This window comes from Amblyomma americanum, chromosome 1 (assembly GCF_052857255.1).
Source record: "Amblyomma americanum isolate KBUSLIRL-KWMA chromosome 1, ASM5285725v1, whole genome shotgun sequence".
Lineage (NCBI taxonomy): Eukaryota > Metazoa > Arthropoda > Arachnida > Ixodida > Ixodidae > Amblyomma > Amblyomma americanum.
The window spans coordinates 137,114,074-137,139,151 of NC_135497.1; the positions used below are offsets into that span (position 1 = coordinate 137,114,074).

The 25,078-nt window shown below is 50.6% G+C and overlaps 3 non-coding genes and 1 pseudogene across 3 annotated transcripts; 2 read left to right on the forward strand and 2 right to left on the reverse strand.

Moving 5' to 3' along the window:
* Positions 1 to 3,624: 3,624 nt before the first annotated feature.
* TRNAL-CAA (transfer RNA leucine (anticodon CAA)) lies at positions 3,625 to 3,741 on the reverse strand. Its single transcript has 2 exons — positions 3,704 to 3,741; positions 3,625 to 3,670 (listed from the first exon to the last, which is right to left on the reverse strand). It is a non-coding gene; the product is annotated as a tRNA-Leu (tRNA).
* Positions 3,742 to 4,268: 527 nt separating this feature from the next.
* TRNAL-CAA (transfer RNA leucine (anticodon CAA)) lies at positions 4,269 to 4,385 on the reverse strand. Its single transcript has 2 exons — positions 4,348 to 4,385; positions 4,269 to 4,314 (listed from the first exon to the last, which is right to left on the reverse strand). It is a non-coding gene; the product is annotated as a tRNA-Leu (tRNA).
* Positions 4,386 to 6,308: 1,923 nt separating this feature from the next.
* Positions 6,309 to 7,315, forward strand: LOC144136199 (uncharacterized; annotated as a pseudogene).
* Positions 7,316 to 7,409: 94 nt separating this feature from the next.
* On the forward strand, positions 7,410 to 7,526 carry TRNAL-CAA (transfer RNA leucine (anticodon CAA)). Its single transcript has 2 exons — positions 7,410 to 7,447; positions 7,481 to 7,526. It is a non-coding gene; the product is annotated as a tRNA-Leu (tRNA).
* The last annotated feature ends 17,552 nt before the right edge of the window (positions 7,527 to 25,078 follow it).

Consider the following 25,078-nt stretch of genomic DNA (forward strand, 5'->3'; position numbering starts at 1 on the left):
GTAAGAGTTGGTGTAGTTCGGTTTTCTGCTCAGGCGACAGCGGTGCTTTACTGAGTAAGTCACTAATGACCTGATCAGTGTCTTCCCTGTTAGTCACTGAGCCTAGTCCCGGAAGCTCGACCGGAAGCTCTTCTAACTTTCCCGTGTCGTGCATTTCATCTCTAGTACCTGGTGCCTTAAGCGCTACAGGCTCAATTTTATTCAGTTCGGACGTGCTCTGAATATCAGCTTGCTGCGCCTCCGACCCTTTCTCATTGTTCGACAACGTCGGCCCCGCAACTACCGCCTTTGCAGCGAGCTCCCGAACTCTCGATCTGGTTAAGGCCTGAACGCTAGCCTCACCAAACAAAAGACCCTTCTCGCGCAGGAGGTGATCGGACCTGTTCGAAAATAGGTACGGGTACTGGGGGGGCAGCCTAGATGACACTACGGCCTCCGTCTCAAGTGCTCCGAAAGGTCCTTCAATAAGCACTTTTGCTACGGGCAGACACACGCTATGAGCCTCCAAGGCTTGCTTGATCCATGCGCACTCGCCCGTGAACATATCGGGTTCTACGTAAGAGGGGTGAACTACATCCATTGTAGCGGCGGAATCACGAAGCACTCAGCACTCTTTCCCGTTCACGAGGAAGTCTCGCATGTAAGGCTCGAGAAGCTTCATGTTCTCGTCAGTGCTACATAATGACAAACACACGACTTCTCTTTTTGTTTCTGGACACTGCGCCGAAAAGTGACCCGGCTTCTGGCACGTATAACACACGCGCGCTTGCCTCGCCTCGAACCGCTTTCTGCGTTCGGCTTCGGCTGCCGCCGTCTCCTTACGTTCGGTCGGACTGCTTTCACTCGCATCCGCACTACGCGTGTCCCCCCTTGCTCTCATGGGTGTGAACTTCGGCCTCTCAGACTTGGAGCCAAATTCACCCTTTTGACCGTCCTTAGCTCCGCGAGCCCGACGCGTCACAAACTCCTCGGCTAGCTCGGCGGCTTTAGCCACTGTACTAACGTCTGGCCTATCCAAGACCCAGTACCGCACGTTCTCAGGTAACCGACTATAAAACTGTTCTAGCCCGAAACACTGCAGAATTTTCTCGTGGTCACCAAACGCTTTCTCTTCTTTGAGCCACTCCTGCATGTTTGACATAAGCCTGTAGGCAAACTCTGTATATGACTCATTTCTGCCTTTTTCATTTTCCCGAAACTTCCGACGGAACGCCTCCGCTGACAGCCTGTACTTTTTTAGCAGACTCGATTTCACTTGGTCGAAATCCTCTGCCTCCTCTCTCTTCAAGCGAGCGACTACGTCGGCCGCCTCGCCGGGTAACAAAGTGAGCAAGCGCTGTGGCCACGTTTCCCGAGAGAACCCCTGCTTCTCGCACGTTCGCTCAAAGTTAACCAGGAACAAACCAATGTCCTCTCCAAGCTTAAACGGCCGCATCAGGTCAGTCATTTTGAACGATACCCGTTCTCCTGCACCGTGTGCCTGACTTCCATTACGAGCGCGTTCCATCTCTACCTCGAGACGCTTCATTTCCAAAGCGTGTTGACGGTCGCGCTCTTCTTTCTCTTTTTGCTCTTTACGTTCGCGCTCGTTTTTCTCTTTTTCTTTTTGTTCCCTCTCCTCAATGGTCTCAAGGCATTCCGACAGCTCGTCATCCTCAGCCTCCAACTCAAGAATAGCCCTTAGCAGTTCTGGTTTTCTGAGTTTCTCTGAGACATCCAGACCCAACTCTCTTGCAAGCTCCAGCAATTTCGGTTTGCGCAACGACTTCAAATCCATGGCTGCTCCGAATGCTGCTTTCTCTACTGCCTACTATTGTCTTGCCGCAAACTAACCCGGCAGCAACGACAACACAATTACCAGCTCTGTTTCTGACACTAACAAAAGCCTGGCAAAACTCAGAAGAAGAAAGTCCCGCACTCACCAAACCTCGCAGCCACGAATTCAGCGCAGTCGTTCCGCTGCAGGCAACCAGTCATCACACAGGGCTCGTTGCACTGCTCCCGGATGGTCGTTGTGCTGCTCAGCATACAGTTGACCGCATATCTTCGCTGCTGGCCTCCGTTGTCGGGATCTCACCGCTGGCAACCAGTTGTTGCATTTGGGTTGCAAGCCCCAAGGGTAGCGTTGGCCTGGCGGCCTGGGGCAAAGCTGGAAACATCCGAAGGTCCCGGCAAAGGATGAGTCGACTGGCAACAGAACAACTTGTTTATTCTGGCATCGCAAAAGAGCAGCCGGTCAGGGCGACCACGTTACTCGAAGGAAGAAATCGGAGTCTCTCTCGGCGTCTGGGGCAGCGGCGTTTTATACGCTCGGAGTCGAGGGCAAGAGGGAACGGCTTGGGAAGAGTCATCCGATACGGCGACGCTTGAACATGTCCAGACGTGACGGGCGCGTCCGCCAGGCCGGCGCCGGTCAGACCTCCTCGCCTCCCAGTTGAGGAGCTCCTCTCCCCGGCTGCCGCGCTTTGACAAGCGTGGGCAAAACATGCACACACACACACACGCACGCACGACGACACGTGGCACTGAAACATGTCTGGACGCGCTTGGCGGGAGGCGTTGCGGCCGCGGTGAACGAAGCCGCGGCGTCCGTTGCATCCGCGCCGGCTATACCGCGCGTCGAAGGCGAGACGTAACACTAGGCACTCAAGCCCTAGCTGAACGTAAATAAGTTCTGATAGCGTTAGTTCCCCTGACTGGTTCATTCTTTTTGCCGCAGAAATATGAGCCAGCAGGGAGGAAATACAGTAGCGGTATCTGTTGCAAACATACCGACACTGTATTTCATGAACCTCACAAAAAGAATAATAGTAAGAAAGATGATGGAAAATAGAAGGAATTTGCGGGGACAGTAGTGCGCATATATATGCAGAACGCAAGCCCTGAAGTTTTGACCTTCCCTAGAAAGGCGGGCCTTCGTGCCAAGGCGTGCCAAATTTGAAAAAAAAAGTAGCAAAGGTTTCTGTCAGAAGTGGGATTCGAACCCACGCCCAAATTTGTGGACCACAAGCCTCGAGCCCCCTATCAGAGGGAAGGACAAACCTTGAGTCTGGCGCCTTAGAGCACTCGGCCATCCTGACAGAACGTACCGATGCGTTGAAGAGTTCGAACAATAGCATGCGCGGCATTTGTTTGATTTTTTTTTGTTCTCAGCGCGGTTGGCTGCTTCGTGCAGCTAGTGAAATGCTGGCAAAGTTCCTGAACGTAGTTCGCTCTAAGAGCTACGCACTTGTCAGTAGCGATAACAGGCAACAGATCTAGTGTCAAGCGCCTAGGCACTCAAGCCTTAGCTGAACGCAAATAAGTTCTGATAGCGTCAGTTCCCCTGACTCGTTCATTCTTTTTGCCGCAGAAATATGAGCCAGCAGGGAGGAAATACAGTAGCGGTATCTGTTGCAATCATACCGACACTGTATTTCATGAACCTCACAAAAAGAATAATAGTAAGAAAGATGAAGGAAAATAGAAGGAATTTGCGGGGACAGTAGTGCGCATATATATGCAGAACGCAAGCCCTGAAGTTTTGACCTTCATTAGAAAGGCGGGCCTTCGTGCCAGGGCGTGCGAAATCGGAGATAAAGACAAAAATAAAATAGTAATGAAATAAAAAGTAGCAAAAGTTTTTGTCAGAAGTGGGATTCGAACCCACGCCCACATTTGTGGACCAGAAGTCTCGCGCCTCCTATCAAAGGCAAGGAGAAACCTTGAGTCTGGCACCTTAGACCACTCGGCCATCCTGACAGCACGTACCGATGCGTTGAAGAGTTCGAACAATAGCATGCGCGGCATTTGATTGAATTTTTTTGTTCTCAGCGCGGATGGCTGCTTCGTGCAGCTAGTGAAATGCTGGCAAAGTTCCTGAACGTAGTTCGCTCTAAGAGCTAAGCACTTGTCAGTAGCGATAACAGGCAACAGATCTAGTGTCAAGCGCCTAGGCACTCAAGCTCTACCTGAACGTAGATAGCGTTGGTTCCCCTGACTGGTTCATTCTTTTTGCCGCAGAAATATGAGCCAGCAGGGAGGAAATACAGTAGCGGTATCAGTTGCAAAGATACCGACACTGTATTTCATGAACCTCATAAAAGATTACTAGTGAGAAAGATGAAGGAAAATAGAAGGAATTTGCGGGGACAGTTGTGTGCATACGCAGTACGCAATTCCTGAAGTTGTGACCTTCACTGGAAGGGCGGGCCGTCGTGCCAAGGCGTGCCAAATTGGAGATAAAGACAAAAATAAAATAGTAATAAAATAATAGCAGCAAAAGTTTCTGTCAGAAGTGGGATTCGAACCCACGCCCACATTCGTGGACCAGATGCCTCAAGCCCCCTATCAGAGGGAAGGACAAACCTTGAGTCTGGCGCCTTAGACCACTCGGCCATCCTGACAGCACGTTACGACGTGTTGAAGAGTTCTAACAATAGCATGCGTGCCATCTGTTTGACATGTGCCACGTGGTGCTAATAAAAAGCTGGCAAAGTCCCTCAGCAGCGACAACAGACAGCAGCTTCATCACCAAGCGCTTTGGCACGCAGCTTGTTAAAGGGACACTGAGAAGAAATTGAAGTTTGCTTGTATCGTTAGAATACGAACTCCTGATCACAAGAACGCCACTCTTAATGAAAACAAAGCTCTTATAAGGTGGAAAATAGCAAGAACCAAAATACAGGTATCGCCACCACAGGCCAACCTCGCAAGTACAAGCGTGATGACGTCATAGGACAAGAGACGACACCTTGGAGGAATTTTCCTTACTCCATGGAAGCCACGAATCTCTGAGGCTGACTAAGAAACGTTGACTACAAAATATTCATGAAGGTCCTCGCTAGGAGATTCCAGAGCGTAATAACAAAATTGGTTGGACCGCACCAGACTTGCGGAATCAAAGGACGCAGCATTGCGACGAATGTACACGTCGCACGTACTGTATTGGAATGCTGTGATGCGATGGGGGACCGCATTGCTATGATGCAGCTGGATTTGGCAAAAGCCTTTGATCGCGTGTCACATGATGTACTTTTTCACATATTAGAGCACGGTAACGTTGGCCGCATTATCATAGAAGGCGTCAGAATGGCATATGCAAACTGTACCACGCGCATTGTTCTAAATGGTGACCTCACAGATAGGCTGGCAGTGCGTTCGTCAGTAAGGCAGGGATGCCCTCTGTCGCCCCTTTTGTTTGCGGCTTACCTAGAGCCACCATGTTTAGTTATTGCCAAAAGTGACCGCATCTCGGGCTTTCGATTGCAGTCGGCACATGTCAAAATCCTCGCTTACGCGGACGATATCGCAGTATTCTGCTCCAATCTAGACAGTATCACTGAAGTGATCAGTATCGTTGATAAATTTTGTAAGCAAACGGGGTGTATGGTAAACTGGGACAAGAGCTCTGGATTTTGGCACGGTGACTGGCAAATCATGATCAATGAGTTAGACAGGCAGAGCAGATCGATGGGTCTAAAAATTAACATGGAGAAAACCAAGGTAAAGTTCAACAGCCTAGCAAGAGAACAACAGTTCACAATTGGCAGCGAGAGCCTAGAAATTGTGACGGAATACGTCTACTTAGGGCAGGTAGTGACAGCTGATCCGGATCATGAGAGGGAGATAACTAGAAGGATAAGAATGGGGTGGAGCGCATATGGCAAATTCTCGCAGATCATGAGTGGCAGTTTACCAATTTCCCTCAAGAGGAAAGTGTACAACAGCATAATCTTACCGGTACTCACCTTAGGGGCAGAAATGTGGAGGCTAACGAAAAGAGTTCAGCTTAAGTTAAGGACAACGCAGCGAGCCATGGAAAAAAAATGATAGGTGTAACGTTAAGAGATCGGAAGCGGGCAGAGTGGGTGAGGGAACAAACACGGGTTAATGACATCCTAGTCGAAATCAAGAGAAAGAAATGGGCTTGGGCAGGGCATGTAATGCGAAGGCAAGATAACCGCTGGTCCTTAAGGGTAACGGAGTGGATTCCAAGAGAAAGTAAGCGTAGCAGGGGGCGGCAGAACGTTAGGTGGGCGGATGAGATTAAGAAGTTTGCAGGCAAAGGGTAGATGCAGTTGGCAAAGGATAGGGTTAATTGGAGAGACATGGGATAGGCCTTTGCCCTGCAGTGGGTGTAGTAAGGCTGATGATGATGATGATGATGATGGTGGTGATGACGATGATGATGATGACTGGGAAACGAGGCCTGATCACTTCTCCCGGCTGCGATGGTTAACTGTTATCGAGACCCAAGTGAAAGTTGGAACGAGCAATGCTCAAGGGCGAGGGAGAAAGCAGATGCATGGCAAGGGAGGCAGTTATCAATGTTTTCACGCGCCTCCATCTGCAACCTTTTCCTTGTTTCGAAAATGTGGTACATGATGAATGTTCTGTGTGCGAGTCGGGCCAGCATTCAAAAGATGAATCGCGTGTTTGCTGTGTTTATTTGGGAGTCAAGCTGGGAGAGAACTAGCCGTACCAATTTGTTTCTTTCGGTTAAACGAGGAGGGCTCGGCCTCGTGCACCTCTTCTTGCGCCAAGTTGTGTCGCTTTTATCTTTCTCCGAGATCAAAGGGATCCTTTTCTGCGGACTGTTATCCGAGTAAGGTTGCAGAGACTCCTCCCAGAAATCGTTGTCTCATGCTGTGAAGGTATGAGCGGTGCTGTAAACGGGTACATGGGAGAAGTTGTACTTTCTTTTCGACCACTGTACGCGCGTTTTTCACTTGAGTACTTGTGTAATGTTTCCAAAAAAGAGTTGTATAAGAATCTTGTGGAAACAATGCTGCCGATTCCCATTTATCGTTTACCGCATCGTGGAGGCCCAGGACAAGACGTCTTAAAACGAATTAAAAGAATGCCGGTTAAACCAACCGTAAAAACATTCTTCTTTATTTTACATTGTAATACACTTCCTGTTAAGACGTGGCTGCATGAAAAGGGGATTTTCGTCCCATGGACGACCAACTGCCTACTATGCAAAAAGCCTGAAACGGTGGAGCACGTGTTTCTTGAATGTTGGGACCCAATTTTTCATTGGGATGTCCTCCAACGAACCGTGAAAAAAGATTTTCCCCTGCATCCATACGGCATCAGGTTTTTGCCAATCACAAATGAAGGAGGAGTGCCATATGATTTAATCATGCTCTTGGGCCTCCACAGCCTTTGGAGGACACGAATGCAAGTGCGACATGCCGATGTTAATGTCCGTTCCGTGCGAGAAACCTTTATTGAAAGTGTTGTGAGCCTGAGAGAAGTGTATCGTGCGCAAGCTGAGCCGCCCGAATGGACCTCTGTCCTGGACGACTTAGTTGTCTTGAGAAGATTTTAACCTCTCCCGTGTCAGCCAAGGTGGCTGCTGCTGCTTGTATCATTTCTACTTTTGTTTTAGCATGTAAGAATCGGCAATAAAGAAAATAAAAACTATCAGGATGGCCGAGTGGTCTAAGGCGCCAGACTCAAGGTTTGTCCTTCCCTCTGATAGGGGGCTTGAAGCTTCTGGTCCACGAATGTGGGCGTGGGTTCGAATCCCACTTCTGACATAATTTTTTTTTCAGTTATGCGAGCTTTCTCAAGCCCTGCACCTTTGAAAAAATATCTCGGGACTCTTTTCGCGTCTATAGGCATGGGTTCGAATCCCTCTTCTAGAATTTTTTAAATTTAAAACAACGAAAATCATGGAAAGGAGGGTCAGAGGCTGGGTGACTAAATTAAAACGCCAATCTTTTTCTGCTCCTAATGTTGTATATGCAAGATTCCGTATCCGAGTTTATTTTCTACATTTTTATAAACTTGAGAGAACGACTATAAACCTGACAGTATACGATTTTAAACCGCTAAAATTGAAAAAATATATTATGAAAAGGAAACCGAAGCTCAATAACTTTACTACCAAACCCGGTTAGCCACCACAGAGTGGTTATATATATATATATATATATATATATATATATATATATATATATATATATATATATATATATATATATATATATATATATATATATATATATATATATATATATATATATATATATATATATATATATATATCGCCATTTAATACTGGAACAAATTGGACAAGAAAATGGCTAGCCATGCAGTGGGGACATCAGCGGGCTGTATTCTGTTAATTAAGAACTGTCATGGTATCGAGGAACAAGCATTCATGTGTTGCACGAGGGACAGGTTTGTGCTCTGTGATCTGTTGTACGGGGAGGAAAATCTGAGAGCTATCTGTGTGTATGCTCCTACAAAACCGCGTGAACGTCTTTTGTTCTTCCAGGAACTGTGTGCGTACATGGAATGCAATAGACTTGTCATTCTTTTGGGGGGGATTTCAATTGTGTTCTCAGTGCAGATGACCGCTCAGGCTCAGCAGTTACCCAAAGCGAAAGTGCTGTTTTCTTGAAAGAAAACATTGAAAAGAATTCACTTCAAGACGTAGCCCAGTTTGCAAAGGGAGGAATGAGATGTCATTACACGCATTTCCAAGGGCGTAGTCATTCTAGGCTAGATAGAGCTTACGTTTCCCTTGAGCTAGCGGCGATTTGCGATAACTACATCGTCGAACCGGTTGCATTTAGCGATCACTGTTGTGTCATATTCGCCATGGGAAAGAACCTAACACCTCAAGTGAAATTCAGCTGGGACTTGGGGAAGCTCGATGCAAAATTATTAAAGGACGATACGTTTCTGTTCGAAACAAAGAACGTGTCAGAAAAAGTTTGGTTGAGTTATGTGAAAAGTTGGGCAGAAAAGTAGGCGGAATTTAAAGTTGATGTCAAAATGAGGGCTATCGAAAGGTCCGTAGAAATCAAACATGCTGAAAAAGCTGAACAAAAGAACCTAAAACAGATGTTGAAAGAATAAATTTTAGAGGAAAATATAGCTCCGGGACTATACACTGATCTCATCAGCGAAGTTAAAGCCAAGCTTGAGGCTATCGATGTGACCAGCTTTCAGAGAGCTGCAATCAGGGCACGAACGATCCGGATCGCTTGCTGGCGGATGATATGTCCAGTAGGCGGAATTTGACGACAGAAAATAAGATACTCTAGAAGGAAGTATATCGCAGAATTTGAAAACAAAGGTACTCTGACGGACGATCGGAAGGTGATAAGGGAGGCTTTCAGTCAGTATTACTGTGATTTGTTCGCTTCCAAATTGGCGGATGTACAGGCCTTTCAGGCTGGATTATTAAATCTATTACCCCAACTGGCCAGTGAAGACACTGACATCCTGTCTGCCGACTTATGAACAGCGGAATTGGAATACGCTATTGATGAGCTTCACTTGGGGAAATCGCCATGTCCTGATGGGATAACAGCGGTATTTTATAATGCGTTCAACGCGAAACTGCTCTCATATTACAACGCGTTTATGAAAAGTCATTTAGAATGGGTTTTTTACCACCGTCTTTTCTCGTGCGCATACAGCACTTATACCGAAAACTGACAATCCTGAAGCTCAAGCAAGTTACTGGTTTTTGGCAGATAACGCTTAGTAATGTTGATTATAAAAATTTTATGAAAGTATTAGCCAAACGTTTACAGTCAGTTATGGACATCTTGGTTGGCCCCCACCAGGCGCGTGGAATTCAAGGGCGGACCATGTTCACGAATGTTCATATCACTCAAAGTATACTGGAATGCTGTGACGCTGACTTTAGGCGAGTCGCAACATTGCAGATTGATTTAGAGGAGGGCTTTGACCGTGTATGTCATGACATTCTTTTTAAAACTCTCGAACATGTCTGTGTTGGCCACTAATTTTAAAAGGAGTTAAAATGGCTTATAGCAACAGTACCACGAATCTGGTTGTGCTCAGATTCGTGGTTGTTCTCAGAGCTCAAAGACAGAATTGCCGTAAGAGCATCCGTGCGGCAAGGCTGCCCATTGTCACCGCTACTTTTCGCTGTGTACCTAGAGCCGCTTTGCCGGAATGTAATAAACAACTCTATTCGTGGTTTTGAACTAGAAGCATGTGATATTAATCTACTGGCTTATGCCGATGGTGTGGCAATTTTTTGTAGCGATCACAGCAGCATAGAGCATGGGATGTCGCTTGTTCTCAGGTTTTGTGATGTAACCAATAGCGTTGTTAATCTGGACAAATGTGCGGGCCTTTGGCATGGGAATTGGACATCAGCACCTTTGTTTCATGCAGGTGTAAAATGGTCACATATCCCTTCCAAGTACTTAGGTGTTCCTCCTTACGAGTATCGAGATAACGATGACTTTTGGAAGCAGAAAATTCAAGAACTGTCCACGCGTACACAGAAATGGTCGGGAAAGGAGCTGCTATATTCGCGCGCGCAAACATATCTGGTGTATACCTGGTTTCAAAACTGAGCTATTTGTTGCAGGTCCTTTCGTACTCTCGACTTAAGATTCAAAAGTTTCATCGTCTCTTCACTGTTTTTGTTTGGCAGTCCTCATGGGAGAGGACTAAACGTGAAAATTTATTTCTGCGTTTGAGAAAAGGGGGTCTTTGCGACACTTGTACCTGAGGCAGGTGGTGTCAAGGTTTATGTTTCTTCGAGATCAACGCGACCCTTTCCTGCAGACTTTTATTCAAGTGAGGCTTTCTTCGGCTTTGCCAAACTATGTTATTTCCACTGTAGATGGGATGCGATACAGTGGAAGTAGATTTTTGAAAAAAGTGGTCTTTACTTTCAGGTTTCTAAATGCTCGGTTCAGTTTGGAATACCTTAAAATGTCTCGTGTAAGAAATTGCTAAAAGATTTTCTTGACTGTGTCTTCCCTGAGCCAATGTATCGATCTGTGTATAGTGGAAGGCAAGGAGGAAATGTTTTAAAACGGGTAAGGAAAATGATGGTGCCAGCGGGTGTGAAGACGTTTTTCTTCAAGTTGCACACTGGTGTACGTCGCCGTTTAAAACATGGATGGAGGAGGAGGGATTGTTTTTACCATGCGGTGCTGACTGCTTGTTGTGTCACAAACCAGAGTAAATAGAACACGTCTTTATTGGTTGCTGAGATGCGCTGCTCTTTTGGGACGTGCTCCAGCGTACAACAAAGACATACGCTTGACGCCGTATGGGATACGATTCCTGGACGTTGAGCCGGATCTTTATAAATACGATGTAATTTTCCTTCTTGGCCTGCACAACATTTGGCGAAGCAGGATGGCTGTACGACACTTGAGTCTGGCGCCTTAGACCACTCGGCCATCCTGACAGCACATTCCGGCGCGTTGAAGAGTTCGAACAATAGCATGCGGACCATTTGTTTCAAAAGTAGTTTTTTTACTCTTAGCGCGAATGGCTGCTTCGTGTAGCTAGTGAAAAGCTGGCAAGGTTCCTGAACGTAGTTCGCTCTCAGAGATACGCACTTGTCAGTAGCGATAATAGGCAACAGATCTAACGTCAAGCGCCTAGGCACTCCAGCCCTAGCTGAACGTAGGTAAGTTCTGATAGCGTTAGTTCTCCTGACTGCTTCAATCTTTTTGCCGCAGAATTGTGAGCTGACTGCCACCGCTGCTCTGCCAAGTGTACACCAGGATGCAGGACCGGTCAAGCCTCCAGGAGGCTTTTTGCCTGCCATCCTCGACATTATATCTGTATGGTGTAATGTTGGAATAAATATTTGAAATAAAAAAAAACAGTGTCGGTATCTGTTGCAAGGATACCGACACTGTATTTCATGAACCTCATAAAAGAATAACAGTAAAAAGATGAAGGAAAATACAAGGGATTTGCGTGGACGGTAGTGCGCATACGCAGAACGCAAGCGCAAGTCCTGCTCTTGCGTACGTACGCGAGCCAGCGGACTTTGCGTTGCGGCGCTTGCGTGTCTGGCGTGGTTAAAGTTGACAAGATGGCGGCGCCTGGTCGCCCGCTTCGGAATAAATGCATGTCGCCGCAGGATTCTCCAACGCAATAGCTCGCTCAAATGGTAGCTGTTGGCTATTATTTCGCCTACTCTTGCCTACACGTAGCGATATAAGCTATAGCTAGCCCCTGTTTTTCATATAATTTGACGATTTTCAAGCTCCTAGGCTTAACTAAATTCAGCGTGTTTTCCTTGTAGCAATGACACCTGGCGAAGCAGTTTTCTAGCTTTTTGTCAGTTCTTACATTTTCTTCGGATTGCATAGGTTTTATTCTAGAAACAAAAAAGGCTTGCGATGCACTCACCCTAGTTATCAGTAATCACGGATGAAATTTTCTTCAACCGAGCGTTGATCTGCTTTGACGTATTGTCACTAGATGGCGCTGCTGTTTACGCATCGCCTGAGAAAGGCTACGGCACGGCCAACTAAAAGTGTCGTGTTTACACTCTTCACAGCGTACGCAACGCAGCAAGAGATGCGTCCGCATCCACTAAACGCCTTGGCGTTCCCAGTCTACGCACGTGTGACAGGGTTGAACCGAAATGTGCCTCAGTTCATGCTGTCAGGGAGAAAGCATCTGCGCTTCAACACCAGGAACCACTTTGGCTTAGTAGCAAACGGAGCATCCATGATCACACAGACGTTTATAGGGTTGTCTTTCTATTTTTATTTCTCATCCCTTTTAGTGCTTGTCGTTCTTTGCATATATATATATATATATATATATATATATATATATATATATATATATATATATATATATATATATATATATATATATATATATATATATATATATATATATATATATATATATATATATATATATATATATATATATATATAACCCGCCGCGCTGGTTCAATGGTTATGGCGCTCGGCTGCTGAACGGAAAGGCGAAAGGCCCACGATGGCGGAAAGGTCACGTGGCTAAATATGGTGGTGCCCATTTTCTCGCGCTGTAAAACGTCTGTAGGTGGGCTTGGCCTATCTACACCTCAGATCATGGGACTATAGATCATGATCTATAATCGTGTGCTCACGTGATGTTTTTTCTAACTACGCATCTCCTTTCCAATGAAGCGACCTTACCGAGAGTCAGCCTGACGCGTTCTTTATGTCCGCGGCGCTGGCCATCGAGGCACCCTAATCTTCTTGATGCCCTGTTTCGAAGTGGAGCTCGCTCTGCTCAGTACAGGATATATTCCACTGCAGTATCTCTTTAAGAACCTATTTTAAAAAATAGATTTTTGAGGAAAGGAAATGACGCAGTAACTGTCTCACATATCTCGGTGGACACCCGATCCTCGCCGTAAGGGGAGGGAAAAACGAGGGAGCGATATAAGAAAGAGAGAAGCCAGGTAGGTAAAAACTTTATCGATGAATTAAATAAGGGAAGGCGTTAGGGTGGTGGTGCTGGAAACTTTATTAGACACAGGGGTGTTTAGGACGGGCAGGTCCTTGGGCCCCCGCACGGCGCCACTGCACTCAAACGTTCATGTCCCTGAGGCTCATGATGCTGGCAGCCCGGCCTGTGGCGATGGCTTGCTTGGCCGGGTCCTCGGAGCGCAGTGGGGTCTCCCAAGCCTCCCAAGTGGTGGGGTGCTTCAGGCCCCACGGGGAAGGATCCGCCGGGCAGAGGAAAAGGATATGATCGAGAGTGGCTTTGGTGTGGTGACATAGGGTACAGGAGGGGTTTGTGTGGGCTTGGTGATAGCGCGAGCGTATATAAGGGGAGGGTAAGGTGTGTGTTTGGAGCCGCCTCCAAAGTGTCTGGTGATAATTGTCGAGGGAGGGATGGAGTGGGGGTACAGCCGACGCTCGGCTTTTCAGGCCTGCATCAGTTCACTGAAGGAATGCATGCGCTCTCGTCAGAACCCCAGATCGGAGGCCGCAGGTGCCCGGTTGAGAGAGCCTCGGGCTAAAGCGTTGGCAGCTTCGTTTCCGGGATTCCTGGAGTGGGCAGGCACCCATATGAGCTCCATGTGGCGGGGCGGGTGTGCGGCGAGGGAGTTCAGTATGCGAAATGCAGGGACGTGAACTCTCCCGCAGGCGAAATTTAGTATGACAGTTTTAGAGTCCGATAATATATACCAGGCCTCCGTGCGCGTGGTGGGTAGGGCAATAGCGGCCTTTTAAACATACTCCTCCGAAGTGGCAGTTGGGGATACGTGAACGGAGGCAATCGGATGTAGGGAGGGGTTCGTGATGGCTACAACCGCGTCCTCGCCTGTGCATGTAGAATCCACCCACACGGCATCCGGTTCCGTGCCATAGTGTTTGTGGAGCGCCCCTGCGCGAGCTCTGCGGCGGGGTTCGTGGTTGGTGGGGTGCATGTTTTTGGGGAGAGGCTTAATAAGTAGTTCACGGTGAATGTGGTGGGGGACCTGGAGCTGTGTGGGATCCGTGGCTGGTGTCCTGATACCGAGGGTGTGTAGGATGTGTCTACCGGTGGTGGTTCTCGCGAGACGTATGTATTTTGTCGGTTGGCCTCGATAGGCTCACCGATTGTGTTGTGTAGGCCTAGCTGGAGGAGTTTTTCGGTTGAAGTATTTAGGGGTAGGTGTAGTGCTGTCTTAAATGCTTTTCGGATCATGGCATGGTTTCAGATTTCAGGTGGGGGAGCGTGAAGAGAACGCGGCTGAGGACGAAGGCATGAATGAGACGACATAGGTCATGCTCCTTCATGCCCCGGTGGTATCCAGAAACTCAGCGGATAAGTTGGGATATCGACACCACCGTCTGCTTGAGTTTTTGGATGGTGAGAGTGTTTTCCCATTGTTCTGGATGTGGAGGCCCAGTACTCGGATAATGTGTACCTCCGGGATGTACCAATTTTCCAGTGTCACGGTTATGGGGGCTGTGGTGCAGTTTCGGGTTGTAGGGCGGAGTATAAGGAGCTCCGACTTCTCCGGAGAGCATGAGAGTCCGATACTCCGCGCATGTGTTTGGGTGAGGGTAACTGCCGACTGCAGAGTAGTCTCTATGTCTCCATCACGGCCATGGGTGGTCCATAGAGTGATACCATCAGCATAGAGTATATGCCGAAGGTGAGGGATGGTTTGTATCTTGCGGGCAAGGGGGATGAGTGTGACATTGAAGAAGAAAGGAGAGAGGACAGATCCCTGCGGGTGCCAACCCCACTATTGGCGGGATGTGCGGGGACCAAAGCGAATTTCGGCCGTGCGGTTAAAGGAATGCTTGAATATTGGTGTACCTACGTTCACCTATGTTCAAGGGGAAGAGCACCGCCATGATCGCTTGATGGTCTAGGCGATCAAAGGCCTTGAAGAGATCCAAGGCGACGACAGCTTTTGTGTGGCCCGCTATGAGGAGGTCAAAAATATCCTGTGTGAGCTGGAGCATGGAATCCTGTGCCGACAGGTGGGGAGCCCTTGCTCCGTCATGTGTTGGGTGAGTCGGGCGAGTGCGACATGCTCCAAAAGCTTGCCCAGGCATGATGTTAGTGAAATGGGACAAATATTTGCAGGTGTAAGGTGCTTGTGGGGCTTGGGTATAAATAAGATTTTGGCGTGACGCCAGGATTGCGGAAGGGTGCCCTCCTGCCAGCATGTGCTGAAGTATCTCGTGAGCTGGGCAATCGACTGATCGTCCAAACAGCGCAGCATGCTATTGGAGATACGGTCAACTCCTGGAGTGGAGTTAGAGCGGAGAGTCAGGAAGGACGCTCTGACTTCTGCTTCCGTAATCTCCGCGTCGAGATTGGCATTCGGGGTGCCGGCATAGGAGAGCAGGGGGTTTGAGGTACCGGGAATTGTGTGTTCCTCAGTATGTCGATGAGTGCGTCGAGAGAAAGGTCGGTCCTGTGTATAAGGCGTGTGACGTGGTGTTGTGTGGCTGTTTTGGATTGCGTGGGGTCAGTTAAGGGACGGAGGAGTTGCCAACTGCGTTTGGAGGACAGATTGACACCTATACTATCGCAAATCTGTCCCCAGTTGGATCGGCAGAGCTCCTCAGAGTGCTCAGTAATTTGTGTTTGCAGTGCGGCTAGCCATTTTTTAAGGGTTCGATTGAGCTTTTGCCCTTTCCAGCGCTCTAGGATCCTATGGTGGGCCTCCCATAGGTGGGCCAGGCGAGTGTCGAGGGTGGGCGTATCTAGTGTGGTTTCAAGGGTTCTAGTGTGTGCGGAGACATCGTTCATAAGTGATGCCACCCACTGGTCGATGTCTGCAAGGGCCGCCCGTGCGGCGCTGACCGCATCCCAGTTAGTGAGTTTGTGTGTTAGGTGAAGTGTCGTTCTTTGTTTGTACGGACTTTAACTGTGAGGATGTAATTATCGCTCCCTAATGTGTGATGTGTTGTGTTCCATGTAATACCCGCAAGGTTGCGGCTCCGTGTCAAGTCCGGGCTGGTGTCCGCGCTGAAACTGTTGCCAATTCTCGTGGGAGTGTTAAAGTCGTTGTGTATTGTGAGGCGGAGCTCTTGTACCAAGGACCAGAGTCGCCTTCCTCGTCCCGTGGTGGTGCGGTAGCCCCAGTCAGTATGCTGACTGTTGAAGTCCCCTCCGATAATCAATGGATGTTTGCTTGCAATACGATGGAGACCGCGCAGTAGCGTTTCCAATGAAGCCATCGAATGAGACGGTTGGTGGTATATATTGGCAATAAAAATAGATGGTATTGAGTGCGCATCTGGTATGATTTCTGTGATGACGCAGGGCGTCTCGGAGGTGCTTTTATGCGTTTCGTGTGCAATAGAGCGATGTATGAGTGTCGAATCCCTGGGTGTATTCGTAGCGTCCGAGTGAGCGGATGTGTAGCTGGGAAGTGTGGCAGGGGCATGTTTGTCCTGAAGGAGGAGGATGTGGGGCGTGGGAAGTGTGGGGAGGAGGAATTGGAGGGGTGCGCATTTGCCTCGGAAGCGGCGGCAGTTCCACTGCAGAATTGATAAGGAATTAGGTGGTCCCCCCATATTGTAGCTTGGGTGGGGTGAGGGTAGGTGGGCTGGGTAGGGGGTTCTGTGGGGTAGGTGGGCGGGATTGATGGTGGGGATTGGGTAGGTGCAGCGAGGGAAGGGCCTGCTCTATTGATTGGAGGCGGGTGTCGTACCGTGCAAGGCTCATCTCAAGGGTGTGCACCATGCGCGTAAAAGCCGCTTCAATTTGTTGCTCGAAGCATTGGGACAGGTGGTCGATGAGGTGATCGAATTTTGCCTCTAGACGCGCGTTCATTTCGGAGAGTTTAGCGTTCATGCGGGCCTCTAGGGATTGAAGGTCGGTCTGGGTTACGGGTGGTTGCTCTGATGTGCGTTTTTTCTTTGGTGGGGGTGAGGTGCGGGTTTGGGAGCCCGATTGTTCCATTTTTTCAGTGGGTGTTTGAGGTAGCAGCATGGGTTGCGTGGGAGGGACTACTGAAGCGGTAGAGGGGTGGAGGTGGGGGTCTTGATGAGAGAGGTAAGACGGCTCACCTCCTCTCGCAGGGCCTGGAGCTCCCGGTCATGGGGGTCCACCTGTGTGTGTGGGGGGTGTTGCATTTGGGTTACAAGCCCCAAGGGTAGCGTTGGCCTGGCGGCCTGGGGCAAAGCTGGAAACATTCGAAGGTCCCGGCAAAGGATGAGTCGACTGGCAACAGAACAACTTGTTTATTCTGGCATCGCAAAAGAGCAGCCGGTCAGGGCGACCACGTTACTCGAAGGAAGGAATCGAAGTCTCTCTCCTGCGTCCGGCGCAGCTGTCTTTTTTTTATACCCTCGGAGTCGAGGGCAAGAGGGAACGGCTTGGGAAGAGGCGCCCGATACGGCGTCGCTTCAACATGTCCAGACGTGACGGGCGCGTCCGCCAGGCCGGCGCCGGTCAGACCTCCTCGCCTCCCAGTTGGGGAGCTCCTCTCCCCGGCTGCCGCGCTTTGACAAGCGTGGGCACCAGCATGCACACACACACACACGCACGCACGACGACACGTGGCACTGAAACATGCCTGGACGCGCTTGGCGGGAGGCGTTGCGGCAGCGATGAACGAAGCCGCGGCATCCGTTGCATCCGCGCCGGCTATACCGCGCGTCGTGGGCGAGACGTAACAGACCGCCCCGCCGGGAGAAGGAGATCCCGATGGTCAGGGGACTGCATCCGCTGTCCAGAGGGATGTCGCTCGATGATGCTCGTAAACGAAACCGGTCGTCCCTCGACGTTGCTTGAGCGCAGCGCACAGAGAAGGCCTCGTTCTCAGGTTCAGGATCACACAGGGCACTGCAAAGTCACTTCAGGAGAGTTGCCATTTTTGTGCTCGTTCCCAGCAAGCGTTAGAACTACGCCGAAACTCAACCGCTCAGTCAGCAAGCACGAGACAACCCTCACTAAGCTCTGCCAGGCTCTTTCCCCTTTTATACTACTGCCTAGTTCCTTACAGTAGTCAAGCAGCACTCAGAACGCGTCCACAAATTGAAAAATTGCACTAGAAAGCACATAATCACTTTGAAACACTAAACAAAAGCAATATGTTAAAAATCCTGCCTCAGGAAGAAAACATCAGTAACCAACAACTTTGAGGCGGATTCCCACGTTAGGGGCTTCGACTTAAGCCATCGGCGTTACCGTTGAGACTCCCCTTTTTGTAACGCACCTCAAAGGAATATTGTTGCAAAGCTAGGCTCCAGCGCAGGAGGCGGCCATTTTTGGGAGAGATGGTCTGCAGCCATTGGAGAGGGCAGTGATCCGTCTCAATGATAAACCTCGAGCCGGCTAGGTAGCATGACAATTTCTGAACGGCCCACACGAGACACGCACACTCTTTCTCGGTGGCGCTGTACGCCTGCTCACGACAGGTCAGCTTACGACTAGCATACAGGACGGGGTGTTCCACTTCTCCATTGTCCCTTTGGCACAGTACAACGCCCATGCCTCGCTCACTAGCATCGCACTGAACAACGAACCCTTTGGTATAGTCTGGCGATCGTAGCACAGGCTGGCTTGTTAGGGCGCTCTTTAGGGCGCTAAAAGCTCTCTCCTTTGTCTCGCTCCAGACGACTGTTTGGGGCTCTGTATTTCTTAGAGCATCCGTCAGGGGAGCCGCGATATCGGAGTACCTGGGGATGTACCTCTGATAGTAGCCGGCGACACCTAAGAACGACCGAATATCGGTCTTCGTGCGCGGTTGCGGGAAGTCTCGCACAGCGGCCACCTTTATTTCAGAGGGGCGGCGACGACCCTGTCCAATCACGTGACCGAAGTAGACAACCTCGGCCTGTGCTAATTGGCACTTGGGAGCCTTGATTGTCAAGCCCGCTTCGCGCAGGCGGGTTAGCACTGCCCGCAAGTGTGCCATATGCTCAGACCAGGATGCAGAGAATATCGCTACGTCGTCTAAATACGGTAAAGCGAATTCTTCCTGTCCCCGCAACACTTTGTCCATGAGGCTTGAAAAGCAGTATGGCGCGTTCTTCAAACCAAAACTCAAAACTTTAGGACGGAATGTTCCCATTGGTGAAATGAACGCCGCATACCTACTAGCCTCTTCTGTAAGGGGAACCTGCCAATAACCCCTGACAAGATCTAGGGTGGAAATAAACTGAGCGCTACTAACTTTCTCAAGGCGCTCCTCGATGTTAGGGATCGGATAAATTTGATCCTTAGTAATGGAATTAAGCCTGCGGTAGTCGACGCAAGGACGAGGTTCCTTGCCCGGTACCTCAACTAAAATCAAGGGGAAGGTATAATCACTCTCACCCGCCTCAATAACACCGAGCTGTAGCATTTTCTTTACCTCAGCCTCCATAATATCGCGCTGGCGGGGTGACACCCGGTACGCCTTGGATCGTACTGGCTCTGGCGAGGTAAGTTCTATATCATGAGTAAGGACAGAAGTCCTACCAGGCCTCTCAGAGAACTGACCTTGAAACTCTTGTAAGAGTTGGTGTAGTTCGGTTTTCTGCTCAGGCGACAGCGGTGCTTTAATGATTAAGTCACTAATGACCTGATCAGTGTCTTCCCTGTTCGTCACTGAGCCTAGTCCCGGAAGCTCGACCGGAAGCTCTTCTAACTTTCCCTTGTCGGGCATTTCCTCTCCAGTACCTGGTGCCTTCAACGCTACAGGCTCAATTTTATCCAGTTCTGACGTGCTCGGAATATCAGCTTGCTGCGCCTCCGACCCTTTCTCATTGTTCGACAACGTCGGCCCCGCAACTACCGCCTTTGCAGCGAGCTCCCGAACTCTCGATCTGGTTAAGGCCTGAACGCTAGCCTCACCAAACAAAAGCCCCTTCTCGCGCAGGAGGTGATCGGACCTGTTCGAAAATAGGTACGGGTACTGGGGGGGCAGCCTAGATGACACTACGGCCTCCGTCTCAAGTGCTCCGAAAGGTCCTTCAATAAGCACTTTTGCTACGGGCAGACACACGCTATGAGCTTCCACGGCTTGCTTGATCCATGCGCACTCGCCCGTGAACATATCGGGTTCTACGTAAGAGGAGTGAACTACATCCATTGTAGCTGCGGAATCACGAAGCACTCGGCACTCTTTCCCGTTCACGAGGAAGTCTCGCATGTAAGGCTCGAGAAGCTTCATGTTCTCGTCAGTGCTACATAATGACAAACACACGACTTCTCTTTTTGTTTCTGGACACTGCGCCGAAAAGTGACCCGGCTTCTGGCACGTATAACACACGCGCGCTTGCCTCGCCTCGAACCGCTTTCTGCGTTCGGCTTCGGCTGCCGCCGTCTCCTTACGTTCGGTCGGACTGCTTTCACTCGCATCCGCACTACGCGTGTCCCCCCTTTCTCTCATGGGTGTGAACTTCGGCCTCTCATACTTGGAGCCAAATTCACCCTTTTGACCGTCCTTAGCTCCGCGAGCCCGACGCGTCACAAACTCCTCGGCTAGCTCGGCGGCTTTAGCCACTGTACTAACGTCTGGCCTATCCAAGACCCAGTACCGCACGTTCTCAAGCAACCGACTATAAAACTGTTCTAGCCCGAAACACTGCAGAATTTTCTCGTGGTCACCAAACGCTTTCTCTTCTTTGAGCCACTCCTGCATGTTTGACATAAGCCTGTAGGCAAACTCTGTATATGACTCATTTCTGCCTTTTTCATTTTCCCGAAACTTCCGACGGAACGCCTCCGCTGACAGCCTGTACTTTTTTAGCAGACTCGATTTCACTTGGTCGAAATCCTCTGCCTCCTCTCTCTTCAAGCGAGCGACTACGTCGGCCGCCTCGCCGGGTAACAAAGTGAGCAAGCGCTGTGGCCACGTTTCCCGAGAGAACCCCTGCTTCTCGCACGTTCGCTCAAAGTTAACCAGGAACAAACCAATGTCCTCTCCAAGCTTAAACGGCCGCATCAGGTCAGTCATTTTGAACGATACCCGTTCTCCTGCACCGTGTGCCTGACTTCCATTACGAGCGCGTTCCATCTCTACCTCGAGACGCTTCATTTCTAAAGCGCGCTCTTCTTTCTCTTTTTGCTCTTTACGTTCGCGCTCCTCTTTCTCTTTTTGTTCTTTACGTTCGCGCTCCTCTTTCTCTTTTTGTTCTTTACGTTCGCGCTCGTCTTTTTCTTTTTGTTCCCTCTCCTCAATGGTCTCAAGGCATTCCGACAGCTCGTCATCCTCAGCCTCCAACTCAAGAATCGCCCTTAGCAGTTCTGGTTTTCTGAGTTTGTCTGAGACATCAAGACCCAACTCTCTTGCAAGCTCCAGCAATTTCGGTTTGCGCAACGACTTCAAATCCATGGCTGCTCCGAATGCTGCTTTCTCTACTGCCTACTATTGTCTTGCCGCAAACTAACCCGGCAGCAACGACAACCACAATTACCAGCTCTGTTTCTGACACTAACAAAAGCCTGGCAAAACTCAGAAGAAGAAAGTCCCGCACTCACCAAACCTCGCAGCCAAGAATTCAGCGCAGTCGTTCCGCTGCAGGCAACCAGTCATCACACAGGGCTCGTTGCACTGCTCCCGGATGGTCGTTGAGCTGCTCAGCATACAGTTGACCGCATATCTTCGCTGCTGGCCTCCGTTGTCGCGATCTCACCGCTGGCAACCAGTTGTTGCATTTGGGTTACAAGCCCCAAGGGTAGCGTTGGCCTGGCGGCCTGGGGCAAAGCTGGAAACATTCGAAAGTCCCGGCAAAGGATGAGTCGACTGGCAACAGAACAACTTGTTTATTCTGGCATCGCAAAAGAGCAGCCGGTCAGGGCGACCACGTTACTCGAAGGAAGGAATCGAAGTCTCTCTCCTGCGTCCGGCGCAGCTGTCTTTTTTTTATACCCTCGGAGTCGAGGGCAAGAGGGAACGGCTTGGGAAGAGGCGCCCGATACGGCGTCGCTTCAACATGTCCAGACGTGACGGGCGCGTCCGCCAGGCCGGCGCCGGTCAGACCTCCTCGCCTCCCAGTTGGGGAGCTCCTCTCCCCGGCTGCCGCGCTTTGACAAGCGTGGGCACCAGCATGCACACACACACACACGCACGCACGACGACACGTGGCACTGAAACATGCCTGGACGCGCTTGGCGGGAGGCGTTGCGGCAGCGATGAACGAAGCCGCGGCATCCGTTGCATCCGCGCCGGCTATACCGCGCGTCGTGGGCGAGACGTAACAGGGGGTTGAGGGCTCGCTGGTAGCTTTGAGTCGGTTGCCTGCTACTCTGTCCGCCCAGGAAAGTTGTGGAGGCTGTTGGTCCTGGCGGCGACGAGATGATGAGCGAGACTTGCTGGAGCGACGAACGGTGGCTTGGTCTGCGTCTCGCTCCGGTGTGCGAGAGATGTGCTGCTACGGTGAAGCGGGCGGTGAGCGGCTTCCCCTCGCTTTGCAACCTTTAGTACCCGTCATGTTGGCGCCTCCACAAAGTATGAAGGCTGGGGTGCATGTCGGGGTGTCCTCTCGGGGGTGCGGGATACCGCATATTGAACAGCTGTGCGTACGCTGAAGGGTACACACATCCGCGCGATGCAGTTTGTGCTAGCGTCCAGATGTCCTCTATATAAAGTGCAGCTGTGGAGTCCGCTTCCGTAGGAGATGATTCGGGGCACCGGACCCGCCCTGAAGGCGATAAGGATCGAACGGGTCTGTCCCACGCGGCGTGCATCAATGATGGGGACACCATGGTTACCCGTGATGAGGTCTTCCAGAATCTGTGCTGGGGTTTCTTCCCAGTAGGCGTTAGTGATTACTCCTCTTACTGCACCATCCGGTGGGGGGGGATATGTAGGCAGTGACGGCGTATGCTTTGGTTCGAATGAAGATTTGTTTGATGGCGACCAGGCATAGCGCGTCGGTTTAATGCGAGGTACCCATCGTGCAGGTGTTTTTTAGGGGGTGGATACGCAAATTGGTGGCGTCTGAGGCTTGGAGGACCTTGGCTGCAGTTGTCAGGGCCAGGCGAAGCTGGCGCGGATGAAAGTAGTTTAAGGTAAGTCCCCCGTTTGAACGAAACACTATCCTGTAGGCATCCTCTGGCAACCACGGCTGGCGTTGCGACCTTTGCGCCGCGAGACGCGTTGCGCGCAGCTGGGACGCTTGGTTTATGGAATCTGCTGGTCGTGAGCCGGTGGTGGCGTTCGCCTGGATTTTCGGTGCTCCTTTCTGACGGGCGGGTAAGCTCAGGATATGGTTCCAGTCCCTGGGATCATAGTCCATTGGGTTAATGGTCTCTCCGATCACTTGGACCTTCATACTGTCGATGTAGTGGAGTTCGAAGCGGCTTAGGCTTAGCGCACGGTGGCGCGAGGCCTGGTGCGGCAGCTGATCGGCAAAGGGCGGTTTTCGGCCCGTGGGCCCACTTAGGGGGGACCGACGGCCACCAGATTTGATCAGATGGTAGCGCTCACCTTTACGAGCGGTGCAGTGAAGAGATGGGCACTGCGTCGGTCGAAATACGGACGAAATCGCCGTGCTTGTACAGAGCTGGTGCGAAGCGCGTTCGCACTCGCCGGCCCCCTAGCGGTCTCCCTCCAAGGCGTTAGGGGAGGTTTGATTGGCGTGGTTCTTAATCCCGGCTGGCGGCCATCAGTCCATGAATTCTGGCGACCTTTTCCGCCCATTTGACCAGCCTCTTCTATGATGCCGGCTCTGAGCTAGAGACCGCGATCTCCCAACCTTCTAAGTCTGTGAGGTTCCAGTGAGATGGTGGTTGGAGTGCTCGGCATATTGTCACCGATAAACGGTCAAAGCACTCAAAGCCAGGTTTAATTAGACGTGCTACGCGTCCAAGACAGCAGGGAGCTCGTGCGAGGAAGACGAAAACCTCTAGCCCCTCGAGAGCGTGAGGCATGGCAAGTCCTATCTAAAACAGTTCGGCCGTGGCATGGCGCCACTGTATTGATTGGTACTGTGGCATTACTCCCCCCTCTCTGAAGGGCAACGACTCGGTGCCGCAGCAATGAGGAGCACGAAGACAAGGGACGGCGCATGTGTCCGGCGCCTGGTGTGGACAGGCCTGAAGTGCTAGTGGGCGTGGTACAGCTTCATCCGTGCGACATGGACGACTTCGGGTGTCGGCCGTCGAGAGGAGCGAACTGTACCCTGCGGAAGAACTTCATAGTTCACCTCACTGACTTGGCGGAGTACCTCGTAGGGGCCAAAATATCGGCGTAGACGCTTTTCAGAGCGCCCACGCATGCGTATTGGGCTCCAAACCCAGACTTGTTCGCCGGGCTGGTAACTAACAGCTCGGTGGCGGAGGTTATAGCGGCGAGCGTCGAGGGCTTGCTGGTTCCGTATGTGCTGTCGTGCGAGTTGGCGGGCGGCCTCGGCGTGACGAACGAATTGGGCAGCACCCGTAGCAGATGAGGTACTACTAGTCGGGAGCAACATGGCGTCCAGCATGGTTGTGGCTTCGCGACCATGCACCAAACGAAATGGAGTGAAGCGTGTTGTTTCTTGCAGAGCAGTGTTATAGGCAAATGTGACGTAAGCGAGTATGGCGTCCCAGTTGCGGTGGTCTGCGTCAACATACATGGAAATCATGTCGGCAATCGTCTTGTTGAGCCGTTCGGTGAGGCCGTTCGTTTGAGGGTGGTAAGCGGTTGTCTTGCGGTGACTGGTGCCACTCAGGCGCATAACCTTGTGACGTTCTTTGTGTGTGCTACGAGGGTCCGCGTTCGACGGCGCGGCGTAGACGGAGCCCCCAGTGGCGGCGAAAGCACAACCGGACCCCCTTTCATGTTTCTACTGTATATGGCTGCAAGCAACTTGAGTGAGATTGCTTTTGGGCCTGCCGCCGTGGACCGCACGGAGACGACCAGAACGAAGGGGTTTAAGCACAACCGGATCCCCTTTCCATAGTG